The sequence below is a fragment of the Polypterus senegalus genome, chromosome 14 (assembly GCF_016835505.1).
Source record: "Polypterus senegalus isolate Bchr_013 chromosome 14, ASM1683550v1, whole genome shotgun sequence".
Lineage (NCBI taxonomy): Eukaryota > Metazoa > Chordata > Cladistia > Polypteriformes > Polypteridae > Polypterus > Polypterus senegalus.
The window spans coordinates 57,951,598-57,974,049 of NC_053167.1; the positions used below are offsets into that span (position 1 = coordinate 57,951,598).

Below are 22,452 nucleotides of genomic sequence, written 5' to 3' on the forward strand. Positions count from 1 at the left end.
GTGTGTGTCATGAACAAACTGGGCACTTTTAATTGCCAGTCAGTCATGAAAATCTGCATTTGCTTGTTTTTCACATTTGAAGGAAATTTTATCAATATTTATTAAGACCATACCTGACAAGTCTGTATAACTTACACTGTAAATGTGCTAGAGAATGCAGTAGGCAGAAAAAGAATTATCACTCAATTGCTAGCATTGAAACCTTAATATTTGTGTTCTAAAACGGGAAGTCTTTGATAAAGTTGAATGCCAGAGAGTTAAAATATAGTAATTATTAATTCTGTACTGTGTGTGTGTGTGTGTGTGTATCTTTTGTTGGTATTGTTGTATTGTCAAAATGCAAATGGCATTCAAGAGAATTTCACTGTACTGAGTACACATGACAAACTTGACTTGACTTGTGACATATTCTTCTCATCGATAGGGGTTTGTGTAAGTAAACGTTAATATGATTTATTACAGTTGGGCCCATGGTGATAGAATGATGGGCTTGAAATCAAGATGGAGTTCGGCAGTGGCACTTTCCATATCTGCATTATTCAGAGGAATAGTTTTTACCAGCAACTAATTCACCCCATCTGCTGGTGCTGGAAAAGCCAAATGTTTGTAGCCTGCTAATAACTCGTGTTTTTTTTTTCTGGTAAATCCATGCCTTTGGTTTAAATATCAAGCCAAAGCCAAAAAAACACTGATGACTTCATGATCAAGTCAGGCAAGTAATTTTACTGTGCAGCCCCACAAATAAGTCTTTATGTGTTTCTTGCACAAATGATTTAGAACTGATTCAAAAAAACTTTAACAAACAAAAAAAACTATTTTAAATATCATTTTTCTACAGTGAAATACTATTTTAAGATACTTAACACGTACTGAGATTTACAACGTAGAACAATCGTCCATATTTATATACTTTACAGCTAGAGATCACATGTTTATTGACTTTCTCATCGTCTCAAAGTAAATCAAAAGTGAAAACTGAATCAGCAGTCTTGCTGCTTAATTTTAAGTGCCTGAACTGAAAGACCACGCTGTCTGCCCCTGCTTATTTTCATGCCATAGTCCAAAGGCTTCCTGTTAAGACTGATAAGTGACTAAAATCAGATGAGGCGAGAGACTGTGGAACTATGAACACACTGTACAGAACGGCTTCACATCTAGATGTAGTTTGGGTTTCTTTTGTGCTGTGACTGATCAATGCTTCACATGAAAGGCAGTTCAGAAACTATGCCCAGTTAAATGACTTGTTTATGGCTACACAGTGAAGGTCAGTAGCATGGACTGAACCAGCAACAGTATGGCTCAATACTTTAGACATTAGAACTCAATGCCTACAAACAAACATTTTAATACATTTTTTAAAATCACCATCACAAAGTTGCTTCTACAAAAATTATATAGGGAAAAACACTGTCACAGTAGGCCATTTATTTCCTTGCAGAACACTCATAAATCTGTTGGTAGAGAAAGTTTCCTAGAAAACAAAAAAATAAACAAATGCATGCTACTGTGTTTTTGCTGATGGACACAATGAAAACAGACAAATAACTACTATACAATTTATGTGTACAAGGCAGGAAATGTCTGAAACCAAAGCCAGCTGCTTCTTGTACTCAGTCTTGTGCTACTGTGTCAAGCTGAAGTAAGGTATAAAAAACATACATTACTCTTTCCCTGTGTTCTTCACTGCCTTAAACAGCTTATATACATATTGGCCTTTTTGTTGTATTGTAAAGTATTAGGAAGAAGCTGTTTTGGAGTCAGTTAACCTACTGTAATTCTACAATTGTTATTATGACCACAATCGAAGCTCATAGTTTTTACAGTTTCACAGACAGAGCTCACAAGATAATTATTTCATTGTTTTGCCAAACATATTCTTTAGATTCTCTAACCTACTTAATCCAAATCAAGGTCACAACAGACAGGAGCCTATCCTAGCCACACCTGGCACAAGGCAGAAAACAATGCAGGATGCGATACTTACACAGGTACCAATTTGCAATCACCCATCAACCTGAAATGTAAGGAGAAAACCAGAATACCTGGGGAAAAAGAACATGTAAAGTGCACATAGACAAATCTGGGCATGGCATCTGAACCCAGAATGCTGGACCTGTGTGGTGACAGCACTCCCAAATGCACTGTGCCACCCAAAACATTCACTAGCATATTGTCATTTTTTTCTTTGAATAATTTGTCTAGGTGTATTGGCAGTGTTGTGTTACAGCACAGGTCCGGAGTCCTGGATTCAAATCCCAGGTCATTCACTTTTTGTTTTGAGCTTGCATGCTTTCCCAAATTTGCTTGAAAGGATGCCAGATTTCCTTTTGCTTCCCAAAGAGGTTAGGTTAACTGGTGACTCTAGACTGGCCCCATGTGAGTGTATAAATGAAGGTGCCCTGCAAAAAAGTGCTGTCTGTCCTGGGTCATTCTTACCTTGTGCTTCGAGCTACTGAGATAGAGGCCTTGGGTCCCCATGACCTATTACTGGATTATGCATTTTTGAAAACCGGTGCATATTTTGTCTGTTTGCTCTCACAGATGTCCTACACATGTGATGCTCAAAAGAACAACTAAAGTTATCCAGCTGCAGCCAATGAATGAGGAAAGAAGCTAAGAACGATAGAAAAGTTATAGTCCTTGTGGTGCTCTTGGCATGAATTATATGCTATATAAAAGTCCACACTTTTGAGTTTCAGACCTTCTTAATGATGTGCCAGTATCAGAAAGAAACCAACCAAATAAAGCCAACTATTAGAACAACTTGACCAAGTGAAAAATAAGCTGCCTGAGGAGGGGCTTTCAGTGAAGCAGTCAGCTGAGCTAAATCTGACACCAAAGGGAGGCTTTATCAACAACCTGCTGTGTGCATGAACTTCCTCCTCTAAGCAACTTCTCTGCGAGGCCTACTGAATTGTATTGTAACTAAAACAACTAGATAGTAAAAAAACTATTAACATATTTGCACAATTATCTAATACAAGCATGAACAATGTCTTTTATGTTTAAATTAGTCTATGTTAGAACCCTTTTACAGACACCTTCAGTAAGAGTCATTATCAGGCTAAGAAGTAGTTAAATGACCTGGCATGCTACCCTCCCCACCCACTTCCTCTTTTCCGTTTCAGACCTTTCCTTTGCTACTCTGATCAGTCTTTCTGCTTCTTTGTCCATTATTTTACATAAATCCATACCACAGTAACTAGTCAAGTGTGACGTAAAGTAAACTTTATCAATATACAAATAATATTTAATCAAGCCAGAATTCAACTTCAGGAACAAAGACTTGAGAATTCCAAACAGGTGCTTGTTAAAGAAACAAAACACATGCAAACATGTACATAAAACGTCTCTCTTTGGAAAATGGCCAAATGGCATATGTTAAATATACCCAGAAATAAGTCAGAATGAATACACTCAGTATAAACGCAATATTGATAAGTTCACTATACTAAATTAGATGATTAGGTAAAACATGAGACATCATAGGCTACTTCTTGTATTTGAATGCCAGGCAGGTCCTCTGTTTGTAAAGAAACAAATTACAACCAGAGATCTCACAGCAAATGAAATGTGACACATGTCTAAAGCCACATTTAACACTGACACTCGTGCATATACAGTACTTTCTGAAGTACTACTGATTTGCAGCATTATCCAATGTGCACTGTTATTGTTTTATCACTTTATTGTCTTATTATTTCATAGTAATTCCTTATATCTTTGTTGAATGGAAGTAAAGCATTCACAACTTGAATGTTACCACTCAGCATGGAGTACGTTATCTAGTGTTTGGCTGAAATGCTTAAAGCAAGTTGTTTGCTTCCATTTTCTTGCTACTGTACATAGAGCCGGTGGTGCAGTGGACACCTACTTAGTTTAAAGTAACCACACACAAGTGTGATTGGCTCTGCCAGCTCTCTTCAGCATTGCAGTTTTGCCGCTACTGAGCCTCATTCTGTTCTTTGTACTTTCTACAACATTGCAGCTTTTGAGCCTCATTCTTTAACTTTCTCCACTGCACTCTAGATTATGAAAGTGGTTTGACTTGATTGTATGGAATGTTATATGCTTTTAATAAATTCAATAAAAGATCCAGAAAAAAAAGATTATGAAAGTGGAAGAGTAACTAATTTTTTTTTTTTTTTGCTCTGTGGGGACCATGTTCTGAAGTTCTTTGAAACCATTAAAAACACACCCTAGTGCAGTCTTCATAGAGGGCATTATATGGGGTCCTGGGTTATTTAGATTAATCTTCCACTGGGTGAATTAGCTCTGTTGACAAGAGCTCCAAGAAGATGCATAGGAAGCAACTTTAGTTCAATGCACCATTACACAATGCGTTGACTTTTGACAGGTTAAGAATATTATCTCCAGGGCAGCAGTAACCAAAACTTAGTTAACAGGTTGATATGTGACACTGTTTATAAACTAGGGTGCTTCACCCCTGCTCGCTTCGCTCGCCAACCCGTTTTTGTTTTTCCAGATACACACTTTTAAGATTTTTTTTTCTTTGAATTGTTGCTATTTCATTAGTTTCACTTTTATTTCAGAACTTCTGTAAAAACAATATTTGGAATCTTTCGAGTCCCAACGTGCTGAATCTTTTTAATGAGGTCAGTGAGACATGTGTTTAATGACTTTGTACCATAATTCAGGACAGGTGTCTCTGTTTGGAATTTCAGCACAGACAAAACGATCTACATCATCAGCAGTTAATAATTTTTTTTGCAAAGTAACTAATAAATGCATGTGAGGTAAACTCCGTTTTTGAAATTCTCTTGACTTAAACTTCAAAGCCTTACAATATTTACATACTTCTGACATATCACCTATGTCCATATATTCAATCTCTATTTGCCTTTTCGTTATTTCTCAGAGTAATAATTTCTCTTTCTTTGCGCTAATGCGATGTTTACTTTCTTTTGTTTGACACTGTCTCTCTTTTCTGCTTGCATATTCTGTATCTTGCTCTGCATGTGTTTCGCGCCTACGTTTTTTTTGACTCTTTTGAATTCCAGTTTTCATTATCTCTAAGCTGCTCTGCATGTGTTTGGCCCCCTTATTTTTTTACCTTTTTATGATGTTTTACTTTGTTTTCTACTCTGTCTTTTATTTCTGACCTCACTTTATCCTGCTTTTTTTTTAATGACACCTGGTCCGTGGTGATTATTTTCCCTTTTTCGAGTAATAATTTCTGTTTGTTTGCGCTCCTGCGATCTTTACTTTCTTTTTTTATACTTTCTAATTTTCCTACTTTCATATTCTTTAACTTTCTCCACATGTGTATCGCGGCAACTTTTTTTGAGCCTTTCGAATTCCACTGCTTTCATAATCTCTAACCTGCTCTGCATGTGTATAGCGCCAACGTCCCAATTGGACGTCCTTTTTTATTCAATTCCACTTGTTCCGGGCTTTCCTTATTTTCTGAATTTGCACCTAGATTATTCTTTTTCTTTTTAGAGTCTATTTTCTCCAGGCTGCTTTCTTCCTCGCTTAGTCGTCTACGTTTCATTTATAACGTACTTGTATTGTCCTTATACGCTTTACATGCGCTGAGAGTCCTGGATCTGTGTGTGCTCAAAGCCAAAACATGACTGAATGTGTTGCTGGCAGCCCTTGCTCTTATTTATTTGTAAGTAGGACGTGTCTTGGAAGAATCTCATGTTCTACGTCATCGCGAGACGGTCCTGGGTCAATCTCTTGGCACAAAGTCTCATGTTTAAAGTCCCCGCGAGACACTCTGTGACCAATCTCTCTAGTCTCGCGGGTCTATTAAGTGTCTTCAGTGATCTTAAAGTGAAGATCACGTCTCGTCGACCTACTGTTTCTCTCCAGGATTTTTTTTTTTATAATAGAGAGAAATGTAGTCTAGCAGTTTTCTGTACTGGCTGGTCTTGGTGTACAAGTAGCATAGGTAGTACCTTCTTTCTGTGGTCCACTGTGATTTTGATTTTTGCTCCCCTCAGGCTTTTACCTGATGAGTGAGTCTATCTATCTGTGCATTAAAGAATTAGTGGAAAAGAAGGAGCCAGGAAGGAGTCAACCTTGAATGGGATGCCAGCCTTGTATATACATCAACTCAAACTCACAACAATTTAATGTTGTCACTTGTAGTTTTATACATTGTCACACACGTGCGCATGGGACACAGCTAAATTGCTCAAATGAGTATAGTAAGATGTCGGATCGGTGGTGGCAGAGTGCACTGATCCTTTCTCTTTTTCCTCTGCAGACCAGCCACAGGAAATTCCGCCTGGGCCAGATGACATCACTTAAGGCTACGGGGACAGATGATGTGACTTCCCCTGTCCAGCTTTAAAACTGCCATGTTTTGCCTGTCACCTCAGTTCTGGCTTGGACTAATGTTTGTAAAGACCATTGCTCAAATCTTTGCCTTTTTACAGCCAATTTTCAAGTACACAGGGTGTCTGCCCCAAACCTTTTTGCAGTGTTGTTTGAATCATTTCACAACATACACCTTTGGGATGTGGAATGTTACCCAAATGCCTGGAGAAAACCTAAGCAGACATGAAGAGAAATAGACCGCAAGACACCTGAATAGTGACAGGGCGAAGAATGACGTCAGTTGGCAAGTGATTCCACCAGCTGTCAACATGTAGATGTTGTTTTCAAAAAAAATTACAGATTAATTTTCCTTTTCTTTATTAATGTACATTTTTATTTTTATTAATTTTCTTATTTGTTCTATTAATTATTTGTACTTTATTTTGGGTTGTGGCTTGTCCATTCCTACTTCACAATTTTAGAGACCTTGCTTTTTTTCTGTTAAGAAGTACTTTCAGGACCTTTATGTTACAATATGAGTCCTCAGAATGGAGATAAGATTATTTTCTAATGATGCAGTTTATGAACTAAAAAAACTATTGATTTTTCAGTTGCATTGACCATATATTTTTGTGTTTGTACGTGTACTTCTGGACTTTCTTCATTTCATACAAATTACTTGTAACTATGCAGTATGCCAGTTAAATACGCAATCCAGTTTGCATTTTGAAAGTTAATATTTACCATGGAGTAAGATAAAGCCTGCTCTGTAAAGTCAATTTACTGCTTCTCTTCTATGAGACCACAGACACACTTTTTCACAATGCTCAGTCACAGCGTGGAGCCGTTCACAAGAGACATCTGAACTACAAACAGTTGATGATAGTGTGAATGCAGATAATTACTGTTAAACTTGAAAAGTTATTTAAAGATAAAGATGCACATTTTCATGAAAATAGCAGACACTTGAGAAAAAAAGAACCTGCTAAAGAAAATGAAATCCACACACACCAGCAAACTCCTAGCAATGTCAAGTAGAACATTTGGACCCATACTTTGTAATCAGCATTTCCATAGATATACTCAAATTAAAATATTTTATTGTACATCTCTTACAGTAAGCCCTATCACAAAGTATTTAACAAACTCCTAAGTTTACATCTTTACAGATTAATAAGCAAGGCCAGAAGATGCCTATATATGGGGTAGATAGCCAATGTAGTGAAGCTAGTTGAGGGGTGATTACAATATTACGTTTCATCCTAATCAGGTTTGTTCCAGCGTTATTTTGAATTTGTAATTTGTTAATATTTTGAGAAGGGAGAAAATGAAAAGGCAGTAATCCACAATGAGATGTAAATAAACTGTCTCAGATTATTAACTCAACAGACAGTGAAGCAGGGATAAAGTGTTTTTACTGCAACAGTTTTGTGGATCCAGACATCACAACACCAATGGTCTAAGAACAGTGTACTGTGTTGTCAGGAAAGACCAGAAATTAAATAAAATAGATAACAAACCTGGCCAAAATCTCAAAGCACAGGCCAGGCAACAGTCTTATCAAATAGCAAAGTCAAAAGTCTAAAAGCAAAGATCAGGAACATGAGAGCTATAAATATAAAACTACAGAAACACAAGAAATGGAAATGCCAGCAGTCTGTTTAAATAACAAACATAACATGGCCAAAGAAGCCAAAAAGTTGCTAGGCAAAAGTAAACAAGCATGGGTCAGGAGTAACAGCATGTGAAAGGTTTGACTAAAGATTGCCATTAGGTTAGGTGTATATCACAGAAGTGTGTGACCAAGGGCATGATCACTTAACCATGGACTGAATAACTTTCATTTACGTTTAAGAGTGGATCAAAGCCAACATGTATGATTTCTTCCCTTTCCTCTAATATCACTCCACTCATCTGCACCAAAAAGTAAAATCTGACATACAAGTTTCTGATGGTTAGATTTTTATGCCTTTTCATATTTGATTTTCCATATGTACTAAAATTCCTTTTTTAAATAATGTAAGCTTTACCATACTCCCCATTTCATCAATTTATTCAAGCAGAAATTCTACTTTCAGTATAAAAATAAGTTTCCCAGTGATTGTCCCCCTGTTACATTCATATATTCCGAACTCCCTCTGAACATTACATGATCATGGTGGTCTGAGTTTATCCAAGCACCATCAGATACAATAGGAATACCATTCCATCACAAGAAATGTTCACTCTTACATCCATGCCCAGTCACCAGTTAACTCAATATGAATGCCCTTGGGATGTAGATGGAAGAGAGCACTGGTTGTAAAGCAGGTGTGTTAATCTGTGAGGTAACAGCAGTAATTCATGTACCCCATGTCTCATCATCATCATCATCACTGGTTGGCCACATAACTGGCTGGCTGTTAAATGGCAGACTTTCTGCAGTCGAGAACTCTTGTCTGTAGTTGGGTGCTTTTACAGTCCAGGAAACTACCCCTTGACCAACCCAGTACTGGGTGGGGAACTGGCTGAAACAATTAGCACTATATGGTAGCAGCGAGAATGAATTCAGCCAGCCCCATGTCTCCTGGCTCCTTGTTACAGCAACAACAACAACAACAACATTTATTTATATAGAACATTTTCATACAAATGTAGCTCAAAGTGCTCTACATGATGAAGAAAGAGAAAACAGACAAAGTAAGAATTAAAATCAGAGAACACTAATTACATAGAATAAAAGTAAGGTCTGGTGGCCAGGGAGGACAGAAAAAACAAAAAAAAAAACTCCAGATGGCTGGAGAAAAACTAAAATCTGCAGGGGTTCCAGGCCATGAGACAGCCCAGCCCCTCTAGGCATTCTACCTAACATAAATGATCAGTCCTCAGGGTCATAAAATGTACCCTAAATGCAAATTGTTTCCATACATTAAGCACTGTACTGCATATAAATCAAACAAAAATGAATATGTGAATTATTGTGAAATAGAATGTTACTTCATACTGGATTAATTGCTGTTTTCTGCCCAATGTCTGTGGAACCCAGTGACTTTGAGTTGGACAACGATAGTTTAAGAATGGATGAACTGGTTGTTTGTATGAAAATGTGCTATATAAATAAATGTTGTTGTTGTTGTTGTTGGTAAGTACGCAAGACACATATCAACTGAGACAGACATACGGTATACTCTAAATATAATCCTCTTGTTGCTTTAACAGTTATTAATAGCTAAATTACAAGCAGTAAGGGCTACGTCATCCTAGGATACACTACATACATGCAATAGACAGAGGTAGTTATAACCATTGGGAAGTCGAAACAGGGTAGATTTCCATAAAACATTTAGTAGTGGAAAGAAACACTTCCATTACTTTTGCAACAAGCACCACTAGTGTTAGCCTTATTTATCAGGAGTATCTTAGGCTTCTCCGAGAAGAGCCAATACAAATGAAATGCAAATAAGGACAGGCAACAGACACACTTTTTTTCTTTTCTCAATGTTTGTCATTCTAACAACAGGAGGTATCATAGGGATAATTACAGAAAAATTCAAGAAAACCAAAGATGGTGTCATGATGGTGCATGCAAAGTTAATTATGTAACTGTGCTATATAATGCATAAGATCATTTTTTATAGCGTTATACTAGTTTAGCTAGACAACACCATTTACAATTTTGAGGATTTTAGGCTTTATGTCAAAATCTTCAAAAGATTTTAAGCTTGCTTAAAATGTCAATGAACAGTATCAGCCAGTTGTAATATGTGTTATTATTCTATGTGCTTTCAGCCAAAATATACAGTATCAGTCTCTAGGACCAATATTAGTGGGAGAACATATAAACCACCCTAGGTATCAGCTTTAGATTTCTAGATAAGATAGTTAGGGCTTTACTTATTGGGGGGTGGAATTTGAACTTTACAGACTCTCTTTAAATAATTACATTAATAGTTAGATATATATATTGTCACATATGTGTGCATGGGAGCCAGCCACAGGGACTAAAAGAAGGGAATTCCATGCCCGGCCAGGGGGTGGAGGGGTGCACTCAACCCTCTTATTTTGTCCCCGCAGACAAGACACGGGAAATTCTGCCTGAGTGCAAAGATGTCACTTCCACCTCGGCTCTGAGGACATCACTTCCTGTCCCGATCCCGAGGACGACATCATTTCCTTAAACCTGCCTATAAAACCCAACTTCTTTGCTCCGTTGGGCAGTTCTGTTTTGGACTCAGATCCACACACAATTGTATTGAAACTTTGTCTTTTGCAGTCAAGGTCAAGTACACGGGTGGGTGCCCCAAATGTTTGTCTTGTGTTGAGACTCACCTTTTCAAAATATATACTGTATACATATATATTTTTATTAGTGCCAGGAATCGTTTAAAAAAAAATTAACTTATTAATCCCATAAAATACACACTAATTTACAAATTTAATATAGAATCAAAGAAATTAAAAAAAGATTAATGGCATAGTTTAAAGTTAAACAGTAACCTTAAACCTGAACTTTTAACTATAATACAACCTGAATTTGAATGCCTACCTAAAAGGCAAATTGAAAAGAAGGCAATAAGAAAACAAGGCCAAAGTATTAATTATCAATTGGCATAGCATACAAGACAGACATGTTAAAGTAAAAATTAAATGACTGATGACTCTGAATGCACTGCTGAAAACTGATTTAATTGAAAGAAATAAGCATCTCTGAAATGGGCATACATTAAAACCTGTGTTAAAACTCCTTAAATACCAGAGATAGACACGCACCTCCGGTGGGCGAGACCTGTCTGAGGAGGATGGGACTACCTGGAGAAGCCGAAATTAAAGCAGCTCTATGCTAGCAGTTTTGCAGTCACAGATCTCCAAGCTGCTTTTTTTGCCACCATCTGTCCCATCCCTTTGATCGGTTTTGCACATGTAAAAGATTTAATGCTTTTGTGTTTGGTGGAATCATGCCTTGGGATTTTTTGGGATAAAAATAGTGTGCCACCACAGAAAAATGGTTGTAAAACATTGATCTACCCACACCTTTGCTCCTGGCATGCTAAAAAAGATCTCCATAGGTGCTATCTTCATAAAACTGACCATATGCATTAATTGGGATGGTTATGTTACGTTCTTTGAATAAATCAGCAAAGATGTTCCAAACTTCAACATGGATAGGGATAATTATTACACCTCTGTTTCTTAGAAGTTTGTCATTATATTAGGACAATCAGCACTGTAAGCTACCTGGCAGACTGGCACGTTAAATACAGAGGTACTAAAGACTTATTTTGGTTTTAGTAACACTCAAAGATAACTTATTTAGCGCTTACATGATATGCCATTGATTCAGTCTTCATACAGAAACATTTAATGAAAAAAAACCAGCGTAATTTTTACCTTCAGAACTTTTCCTCCCATTCCCCCACACCAATGTAAATATGTATAAATCAAGAAAATGTATACCAGTGCTTCATTTTGACATGTGGCATATTGTTGTGAACTATGTACTATGAAATGTTAAACCTTTAACTGAAAAGTTTATTTCAGAAAATCTTCAAAGGTATATATAAATACGCTACTGGGAATGAATGTAATTCTTTAGGTACATATTTGTATTATTGTTTCGTAATCTTTAAAACTAAAAAAAAAAATTACAAGAAAATGCCACCCTTGTCAAAGCACAGCCTGAGACATTTGCCTCATTGTTGGCACTGAATGTGACAATATTTTTAATGCATTGAACTGGCCTCATTAATCACAAAAATGAATGCCTTTATATATATATATATATATATACACACACACACACAAAACGCTGACTTGGCTGTTCAAGTCCCAGTGAGGAATTATGCAGACATATTCCTATTGGTATAAAGGAGCCCCAGTAGTGTTTCTATATATATATATATCTATTTTAGTTTAACTCTTAACAAGGATGGTTGTGTGCCATTTTAAGCCACTTTCCAATAATGCACAAAAACTCAGCTTTAATTATTATTTTTTGATGTTTTGTTAGGAAGGTATTCACTTTTTAAGTCTGATGAACTGCAATATTACAATGAATCTGCTAACTACCAACTACCACCTAGAGCATATTTAATACATAATCTTCAATTCTAACGTTATTAGCTGCAGTTCTTGCACACCTTCCTCAAATTCCCTTAATATTTTAAATCACATTTTATAATATGATGGAGCTTTGCAAAAACTGATAAGAGCCAAAGCAAATTAAGTGTATACATTCTTATAGTAGGCAGAAAGGTTTGTATTTACAGGAGGGGAGAAGTGCCTGAAGTAAAACTGAAACTGACATTACCTTAAATAACCAACTTCCTCATGCTTGTAAGAAATTTACTCATTAGCTGATTACACGGAAAAAACATTAAGAAAAATGCCTTTGTAAGTTACTTATTTTCAGCTGATGGCAGACAATTTTAAAAATGACCTCTATTTTTAAGCCAACTTCCTCAAGACAGAAATTATTCTCTGAAGCAAAGCTGATACTGGAACATAGTGTTTACTATAGTATATTTTTTAATCAATTTACAGTAAAGCTTTCAAGTTACTGTGTGAAATACCGAAAAGAGGATCAGCGAACTTGCTTGCATAAAAAGAAGAGATTTTGGTGGGTGAGTCAATTGCTTTACAAGTTATTTTTTGTCACTTGGAAGAATGATTAAAAGTGATAAATGTTTAAAAATGCTTCAAATTGATGTCAATTTTATAGAAATGCAATTGACTACTCATGAAAGTAATTATGTTTTATATCTTTTCCATCTACAATCTGAACTATGCTCTGTGAAACATTGGGAATCTCTCCATCCATACATTCAGTGTGACATATCTCTAAGAATATGAGCAACAGTTAGATGAAATACGTCATTCCACCCCTTATTGAACCAAGGGAATTCATAGCCACAGTAGATCCACTTATTCAAGCGGCATGAGACACAAAACAGGAATCAACTCTGTTCAGGATTCCATTCCAACAAAGACCAAACTCAAACACTGACTCAAAGTCACTCATACCTGGCCAGTTTAAAATTGTCAGTTAACATAACATGTACATCTTTGGGATGTGGGAGGAAAACAATTTCATCTCTACATCTTGCTGAAAATTATACTGAACAAGGACCACTATGTCAAAGGAGTAGCGTTGGAAGGAGCTGCTACTGCATAAACATGGAGGCTGTAAAATAGCCTAATCACAGTAAGAACACAGCTTGAGAAAAAATATGTCCACTGAACAAGCCAGCTGTCAAATGAAACAATTACAATCAGTAAGATAAGGTCTCATGTTTTCTACATACATTTAAAGTAAATCATACAATAAAAAAAAACAAAACAATAACATTTTTAATCCTCTTAATTCGGTTCATGAAAATTGAGCCCAAAACATATCCCATCAAAACCAGTAAAATGGTTGAAACCAACCTCCTCCAGGTGTCAGTCTATCATATGCCATACTCACGTACTATACACTAACTCTTAGTTATGAGTCAGGAAATTAACCCAGGACACACAACTTTGCGATATGAAAGAGAAACGAGAGCACCTAAACGAACACCCAGCACAGAATATCCCTCATCTGGAATTTCAACACAGGAATCTGCAGCAGTGAACTGGCTGGTCTAGACACTGTGCCACCACACCACCAAAAATAAAATGTATGGAGAAAAATAATAGAGAGCAGCATATACTATATACTAGTTTATATACTATATACTATGGGTTGGGTGTCACTTGGGGTTAGACAAGGTTATGGTGATACAATAATGACAAAAGTCTGCACAGGTCATTAGTTTTTTGTAAAGTCTTAGCATTTTAAGTTTCCCCTTTACCGCATCTTAAAACTTGTGAATGATGAGGTGCCTACAGTAACATTCTTAAAAGGCTTTGTTCAGTGAATGGCTATCATTATGCAAATCAGTAAGTAGTTACATTAATAAGCATTTCAAATGTGGATTCAATTTACATTGCTTCATTGTTATACCACGAAATACAAGAAAATAAAATATCAAAAACAGGCGGACAAGGGGATATGATTGTGTTGGTCCTCTTGCAGAAGAAGTGAAGGTGGACGAATTGGCTTAGCTAGAGTTAGTGCCACTTGGGGTGGGGCGATGCATCAATTTGCCACCCTCCAACATATCTCAATATGTTAATCAATTTAAATAGAAAATTAAAATGATGTATAGATGCATTTTGCATAGATTTATTCATATATAGAGAAACAGCAATAATTTTTCACATAGAATTATTTATAAGCATCAACTAGACAAAACTATAGTATAGATGCACTGATAAGCTGTGTTCTAATTATTAGTTTAATATAATTACGCTGCGAAAACCAGAGCCAGTGTAGTGTACAAGTGATTGGTGGGGATGTTTTCTGCACAAAGCAAGAACGCATTCAGATTGATAACGAAACTAAATTAGAAATTGTAAATTAGTTGTTCATTATCGGTGTAATGCTTATGTTTATTTTTGTTATTGCCTCATAAATTTCAACTGCTGGGTCTGATGACGTCACAGAAGGACAGTCTGAAAATTATTTTTGAAGCATTTGTGGATACAAATCAGAGAATTGAACTTTTTTCATTCGTGAGTGTTATGTTTACAAACCTGGCCAATAATGCTACCCCCTCCGCCTGCCCCTAGCTATGCCACTGGGTGGACGTTGAAAGTCAGATGAGTTTGCTAGCTATCAATTTTGTTATTTTTTGGAAGGGGAGAAATAAGTATTTATTCAAAGCTCTCTGGTTTGATATCATTTGCATGTGACATTTTCTGCAAAAGATAACATTGAAAGATAATCCATACTGTCTAGAGATATGTGCTTTGTTGACCATTGCAGCATTCTTTTGGAATTAACAAGCCAAAAGAATGGCAATTGTACTGTAAAACTAAGAAGTGAATGATGAGGGTGCACCCCCTTCTAAAATGATAACCTATTACTGCATAATCTAAACCCCCCTCCATAATCTAATACTCTGGTTAGTAAAACCTCTGTCGTTATTGTGCTAAATGCTAAAAAATGTGCTTGCACTTTATGTTTCAAATAAAGTACTGTTTAAATTATACTGAGTTTGAATCCTGGCCTGGGCAGTTAGTTGGCATGTTCTGCCCATGCCTGTGTGAGTTTTTCGACTGGTCCTCCAGTCTTATTCTCATATAGCAAACCTGTGATGCAGAGGTACCTCGTCCCAGGTTGGTTCCTGTCTTGTGCCTGGTGTTGCAGGGTTAGACATTGCCTCAGTGTGGTTCTGAACTAGATAAGCAGGTTAGAAAATACATGAATGAATAACTGAACCATGCATTTGTTGAAATAAAACCATACTAGTTCTGCCATCTCAGAGCACTTGAGTCCTAATTTAAATGTGGGCTACAGAAGCTTCTTTGACACGTTTGTGTATTCCTCCTTTTTTTATTTAGTTTATTGAGTTTATTCCTGAGACGCTGATTTCTTCCTAGATTCGAAATGGTGACTGTGACTGAACTAATGTTAGGGAGCTTGAATGCCTATGATGTGTGCCTTGTCCCTGGCCTCATTCCTGCCTTGCATGTTCTGAGAATGGACAAAAGGACAATGGATATCTTTGAAAATAAAATGCAGACATTCTTGGGATCTTCAAAGTGCTTGTAACATATGAAAAGTAAATGCGATATGGTGGATGGAAATGAAATCAAAAGTTAAAATGACAGGCAGTGTTAACACGGAAGAAGGACATTTGCTTTTAATTCACCCTTAAGTAATTGTGGCAAGCAGTTGGGTTTGACTGTTTTAGAGATGACTTATGATAAAACTCATCAAAACAACAACAACATTTATTTATATAGCACGTTGTCATACAAATAATTTAGCTCAAAGTGCTTAGTGCAATCACCCAATTATTTCCAGAACTTTGTTATCCAAAGTGAGATGTATCTGATTCCAGGAAAACCAAAAGACATATAGGAGTTAACACTGGGTGGCACAGCACTCCTTCACTCTAAATGTATATAATTATACTTGTGGGTGTTTGTGTGAAACTTAAAGCATCACTGAAAAATAACAAAGCAGTGAAAACAACACAATGTTTGCACTGTTTAGAGTCCATCAGGTATGTCTAAAGATAAACAGTGTTCCCCGTTCCTTTTAGCACCGAATGATATTCTTCACATTTATCAATTTTTTGATGTATGTCAATACCAGCTTAAGCAAACTCTTTTGTTCTAGAGAAACATACGCACAGATTCACATGTGTACAATATATATTTAAACATATATCTGTGAGATTTGCTCCTTTATGTTAGCCACCTGTGTCTTAAAGCAACATCCATCTTCCTACCAACTCATTTCCTAGGGAGCAAGAGCTTAATCCACCAATAACAGGCTTGAGCTCTAGGTGCCCACTCACACATGCAATCTAACAAGAGCAATTTAATAATGTCAAACAACCAAGCAGCAAGTTAACTTTGGTAGGAAACTAGAATCTCAAAGGTTCACCACAAATACAAATTCAAATCACACAATTGCTGTGAAGTAGTAAAATTAGCGATTACAGTTACAAAATGTTAATCCTAATCTACTGTACAGTTACTATAGGACAAATAAAAAGTAACACATTATGAAGTGCATTAACAAAGCCTGGTTGTCCCTTTACTCTATGGAAGTCTTAAAATATTTTAGCATTCTGACACCAGGTTTTTGAAGCCTTTGGAAAATTGTAATTAATTCAAAAAACATTTTGCAAATCCATAAAAATAAAACATGCATTGATAGACTAAACCATCTTGCTAAAAGCCTTCATTTACTTTTCATTATAAGAGTGAATATAAAACAAAGAGGAGAACCATGCTATCGATGACAAGTATCTCCAAAACAGCCTTTTTTTCTTCCTTTATACAAATGAGAAGTTGCCCCAAATTCCACTGCACAGTTCTTCAAGAGCTGAACGACTGCGACCTAATCGACTCGTCAACATACAATACGGTTTACTTGCTAGGCTTACAAAATGTGCAGCAGTTAAATTTGTGTCTGCTAAATCTGAGGCCATTTTTGACATTTTCATAACCCATGTTTATTTGGAGATTTCCTTTCTGCTCTCTGCCGATGGTCAAAAATTCACAGCATCAAATCAGCTTACATATTTGTTGCATGCAATATACAAAGTTGCTTGTTGTTGTTTTCGTCATTGTAGCTTATTTTATCTTTATTTAAGCGCATTTGTTTTTTTTTACCATTTTTATATTTTCTTGTTGCTATGTAATTCTGTTTAAAGTAGTCAAATAATAATAAACTGAAAGTGGTGTACATAACACTGAACCTTATTAAGAAACTCACAACTCAAAAAATAATTGAACAATTTATCAGAATGCAGAAACAAAGGAACAACAAAATAAAATATGATATTCAGGATAAACAATATAATGCATTTTAACTGTTCATGTAAAAAAGAAACATATCTTACAAAGTAATTAAATGAACACTGTTAGTAATAGTTTTGTTGCTTTAGCAAATACAGAACCAGGATAAAAGAAATAATACTATATTCAAATGCACCGCTAGGTAACTTGTTCTATGAATCTGTAATTCTCTGATACTTTCCAAAATAGGAATGTATTGACTTTTTTCATTTGCCTATCTGTACGCCCCACTGCTCTCTCTCTCTATAGTAATCATTGTAGGCTAATAACTGGCACAAGACTTGTTTATTTTCTGTTTAATGTTAAAAATGTCTGCCCTCTGTCTTTCCATTCATCCATTCTAATTGCCATTTGAATTGGCGTCAGAGATTCAGTTCTCTTAATCCTTCCTCTTTGTCACTACCCTGCCGTCCTGGATGTCCATTAGCTCATCTCTGAACTTCTTCTTGTATCTGTGCTGTAACACAAGGAGGAAAGCCAGCCCAGGCATCTTAAATAGGCCCATACTCCCAAGGGTGCACTGTACACCACTGTAACGTATCAAACCGCTTTTGTACCATATCTAAGTTTTTAAAATTAAAGAAGGAAATGTAAGCCCTAGACACTGGCATGAAATTATGCAAGAAATTCAGGATTTTCTTTAAATTACCTTTAACTACGTCAGTATCAAGAACAATTAAGTTGCACCAGGTTTTAAGCTTTAAAAATATCAACATGAATTGTAATAGCAGCATCCTTTCTTTATTTTTAATACCAATGGTTTGTTTAATAATACTGCAGTTTGCAATGGCATCCTACTGAGCAGAAAACTAAACCTAGAGCTAAGGAAATCTTTTAAATCTTTAAGCATCAACATGACAGACTCATTCCGTGACCGTAGCAAAGGAGGACTGTATATATGTGAGGAGTTCGGGACGTGAAGTGTTCCCTCCGGAGTGTCGGGCAGGACAAGCGTAAATGATGCAGAAAAATCCACAACGAATGTATGACGGATTTACTTGAGGGTAGGCTATAAATACCTGTATTTGAACAGGCGTTATGTGGGTGGTGTACAATTTAAAAAACGGATACGCAGCACTTATATGTAAATTACACAGAAATCCACCAGATGTCAGTATTATTCAAATTAGGTACCTGCTTATCGCCAGTATGAAATTCAAATCAATAAAGTTTATCAATAAAAGGTTTTAACAAACTTATAGTAAAGCACATTAGCTTAACAACCAAAAGTATTATTGAAAGAATGGTGCTGCATGTAAATAACACTAAGGCACATTCCCAACTCATAAACACTAAACAGTGCACTTTGAACAAGTTTACGTCATAACCGTAAAACAAACACGTAATGCAAGCGAAACACCGAGGAACCCACCTCTGGTCATCAACGCAACCTTCTTGACTGATTCGGTGTATTAGAGACTCTTAGCTATTGCAATTATTAGAACTACTTAAGGAAATAACAAAACACACATATATCTTTCTTATCCGCTAACATCCCACAATTCTTGCTCTCGCGCATGCTGAGAGGTGCACCCTGAAATGTGAGCCGTGTCTCTCAATTATTGCTCTCTCTAACATGAACGTAGGTATAATGCATACACTGGAAATAAATAATTAAACCTCTTAAGGTTATTGTGAGTTAAGACAGTTCTTTGCATTGTTATCCATCCATTGTCTAACATGTGCTATCTTTGAAGCCAACTGTGTATGAGACCCCAATATATAACAGAGTAGACGTCCATTGCGGGGCTTTACGGATGCCAACTAATGCAATATGCCTGCTTTTTGGATGTTAGAGGAAAGTGGAGAAGGTGCAGACTCCAAAGAGACTGCAATCTGGCTAGGAATCAAACTACGGAACCTGGTGTTGTCAGGAAGCAACTCTACCCTTAAATATAAACTATTGTGACGCCAGACCTCCAATATTTTCTGAAACCCAGACCAATCCATATGGAACCCAACCATTGTGTGCTGACAAGCAGTGTACCCTTCGCTTTTGTGGGGACGTATTTAAAACGTTGTTAAAACTTCCCTGTTTGTCTTTTGACGTGGTCTCTGTTGGTGAAACTAGTTTAGAAAAGCGTACAAAATGATTTTTGTATGATCAGTACCAGAACACGGCATTATTTAACCTGCCTAATTCTATGTTATCATGGAGGACAGTGCCTATCCCAGCAGCATAGGGGACAAGGTGGAAACCAAACCTGAACAGGGCAAATGGGCCCAGTATTGAATCGCCAATTAACCTATCGTGCTCATCTTTTGGATGCTTAAGAACAGAGTACTTGGAAGACAACACACTGGAACAGGCGGGAAACATCCAAAGATCATGGGTAGAAAATGAAAGCTGTGATTCTGAAGATAGCGCTAACCACCACGCCACCATTCCACCCCATTGGTGGTATCAGCTACTTTGCGAAAGTTCAGATGATGAAGAACATGTATGGATTGAACACAAATTTAACTTAGTGGACGGAAAAATCAAAACACATTTTATTGGCAGAATGTAATTGAGTCTCAGGGTTCATGAAAAACGCAAACTGCGTTTCACTTGACTAGCTTGATGTCTTTTCAATAGAGTAAAGCTCCTTCGGCCACTTCCTTTCTTGTGTGGTTAGAAACCAGAATGCACCACCAGATACCCAATGAGATCAATCAATATAAAAATGCAAGCAAACAAACAAAAAGTATAACATTTCATCTGCAGTTGCGTATAGAACGCCTTTTCAGAGATAGTGCGGATTTCACATACAATAGCTGCCTATTTCACTCTGAACAGACTCAGTATTTTATATCCCATCTTAAATTAATAAAAGGTGAACTTGGATGAATGGACTTGTTACAAACTACTGTAAAACATATGAACTAACAGCAGGTCACGTCATTTCTTTAGCAGAATGGACGTTTAAAGATTGCACCGCTAGCAAACGGCAACTCAGAATCGGTGTAGTGTTGCTTATCGGTTCTAATGAATCAGACGCCGCTTCCCTAAAACGAGAAGCGAAGGTTTCACTGGCCATGCGAACGGTTGTTCGGGTACACAAATGAAATAAACAGCAACCGTCCACTTTTTATTTTCCCGAATCACTTATTTGATTAACGGATCGGTATGCCTTTTTAGTTCCCGGCCCTACTCTCAACTTTATCAGTATGCTTTTGTAAACTTTATAACCGACAATCATTAACTTTATTTACTTCTATACCGACAAATAACGTACCTTTAATATAAAAGCCAAGATCAATCAAGATTTCCGTTTCTCTTTAGTCCTTGTTAATTTTCTAAAGAAGTGCCGTCCTTTCATATAAAGCGAAGTATCTCCATTCTGTGACGTGAAGAAGAGCTCCACTAATCCGGAGAAGTCAGCTGTAAACTTGCATGAGGAAGTTGCAGGCTTCACATAAAGTTGAGAAATGCGTAATTTAGCCAGCGGAATAGGGAAGTACCGCCCTTCCAGGACTGAACTGGTTAGTCGGCTGTAATTCTTTAGTACATAATGGATCACTAACTCGATGATCTGAGTATCGTATTCTTATTACACTTTTACTAAAGTTCGCGTTATTTCTAATTAAGAACTAACGATTATTATTTTTGTCTTGCAGATGACAGGGAAATGTGTGATAACGACTGGCATGAATGTTCCATCTCAGTCCCGGGATTGAGAGGCATTCCGTGTAAACCAAAATGAGCAGCAGACAAGGCGGCGATCCTTGCGGAACCCCACTTTTGTCCCCACTCCGCTCAGTTGAAGACACGTGCACCAGTAGACCAATGCTGCACCCATGCGCACTTCACATTCTAAATCTCTTCCGTTGTTGAATTTTAAGAAGAGCCTCTCATCGCGTTCACTGTCTTAATATAAATTTGATAATATCGAAAGCTCTAGGTTAATCAAATAGTTGTGCTATTTATATCTCGAGCATTTACAGAAAAGTGAATATCTCCAGTCCAACCCACACTGTTTATTGGTTAACACTTATTTACTGTACAGCTGCTTTTATGCCTTGTCTTTTTTCACTTTCATTGATTTCCATGCGACGACTGACTTCACACGGTAAAGTACCCCGTACCCGTTATTACACCGGGGTATTCGTACTGAAGTGTAAAACCGGAAACGAAAAAAAAGCAAGGAAGTAAAACGCCCACCTCAGCAAATTGTCACCACATTTTTGAAAACGGGGACTTTTTATTCTAATTTGACTTTCAAAGTAGCCCGCATCACTTACTGTACCTACCGTTGTAGCGGAAGTGTCCTCCTGCAGCCCAGCTGTTCACAGTCGCTGCGTTTAAATCGAAAGCGACATGGAGTGAAGTTCGGGGTTACCATATGGTCTGATCTGCTAAATTCGGGGTTACCATATGGTCTGATCTGCCTCCTGTTCTGTGTCACCTCTGAAACACTGATTTTAGAGCTCTTCACGTTTAATCATTTACGTCTTTGTGGACACGGGAATAAATGTCTGAGGTCTGAGTGATTTACTCACATTATTTAACCCACTTATAAACGCACACAAATGGATAACTTGTGTTTTAAAGAAATGATGTACATGTACACGAGATATAAAAAGTAAAAAAAAAAAAAAAGATGTAAAAAGTAAACAACGCAGTTTTTTTTGTCTAACTCACAAGATCCAAGAGAGCCATCCTAGCAGCATTGGTTGCAAAGTAGGAAACAGCCCTGGCCAGGGTACCAGTCAGTCTGAGGGCCCACTCACAGATGAACACGCCCACCTTAGAGCTGCTACATAAGCCATCGTGTAGGAAATTCAGAACACCTGCAGAAGAAT

The 22,452-nt window shown here is 36.9% G+C and overlaps 1 protein-coding gene and 1 long non-coding RNA gene across 9 annotated transcripts in view; one reads left to right on the top strand and one right to left on the bottom strand.

Annotated features, from left to right (window-relative positions):
- Positions 1–7,067, top strand: part of LOC120514190 — a 29,595-nt gene extending 22,528 nt beyond the window's left edge. For all 7 annotated transcript variants that reach the window (XR_005630427.1, XR_005630429.1, XR_005630425.1 and 4 more), the window contains one exon: positions 6,236–7,067. This is a non-coding gene — a long non-coding RNA (uncharacterized LOC120514190). The remainder of the gene's footprint in view (positions 1–6,235) is intronic.
- hck (HCK proto-oncogene, Src family tyrosine kinase) overlaps positions 1–21,066 on the bottom strand; it is a 128,675-nt gene extending 107,609 nt beyond the window's left edge. For both annotated transcript variants that reach the window (XM_039734406.1, XM_039734404.1), the window contains exon 1: positions 20,886–21,066. The gene's annotated coding sequence lies outside the window, so the exon portion shown is untranslated. The remainder of the gene's footprint in view (positions 1–20,885) is intronic.
- Between the last annotated feature and the right edge of the window lie 1,386 nt (positions 21,067–22,452).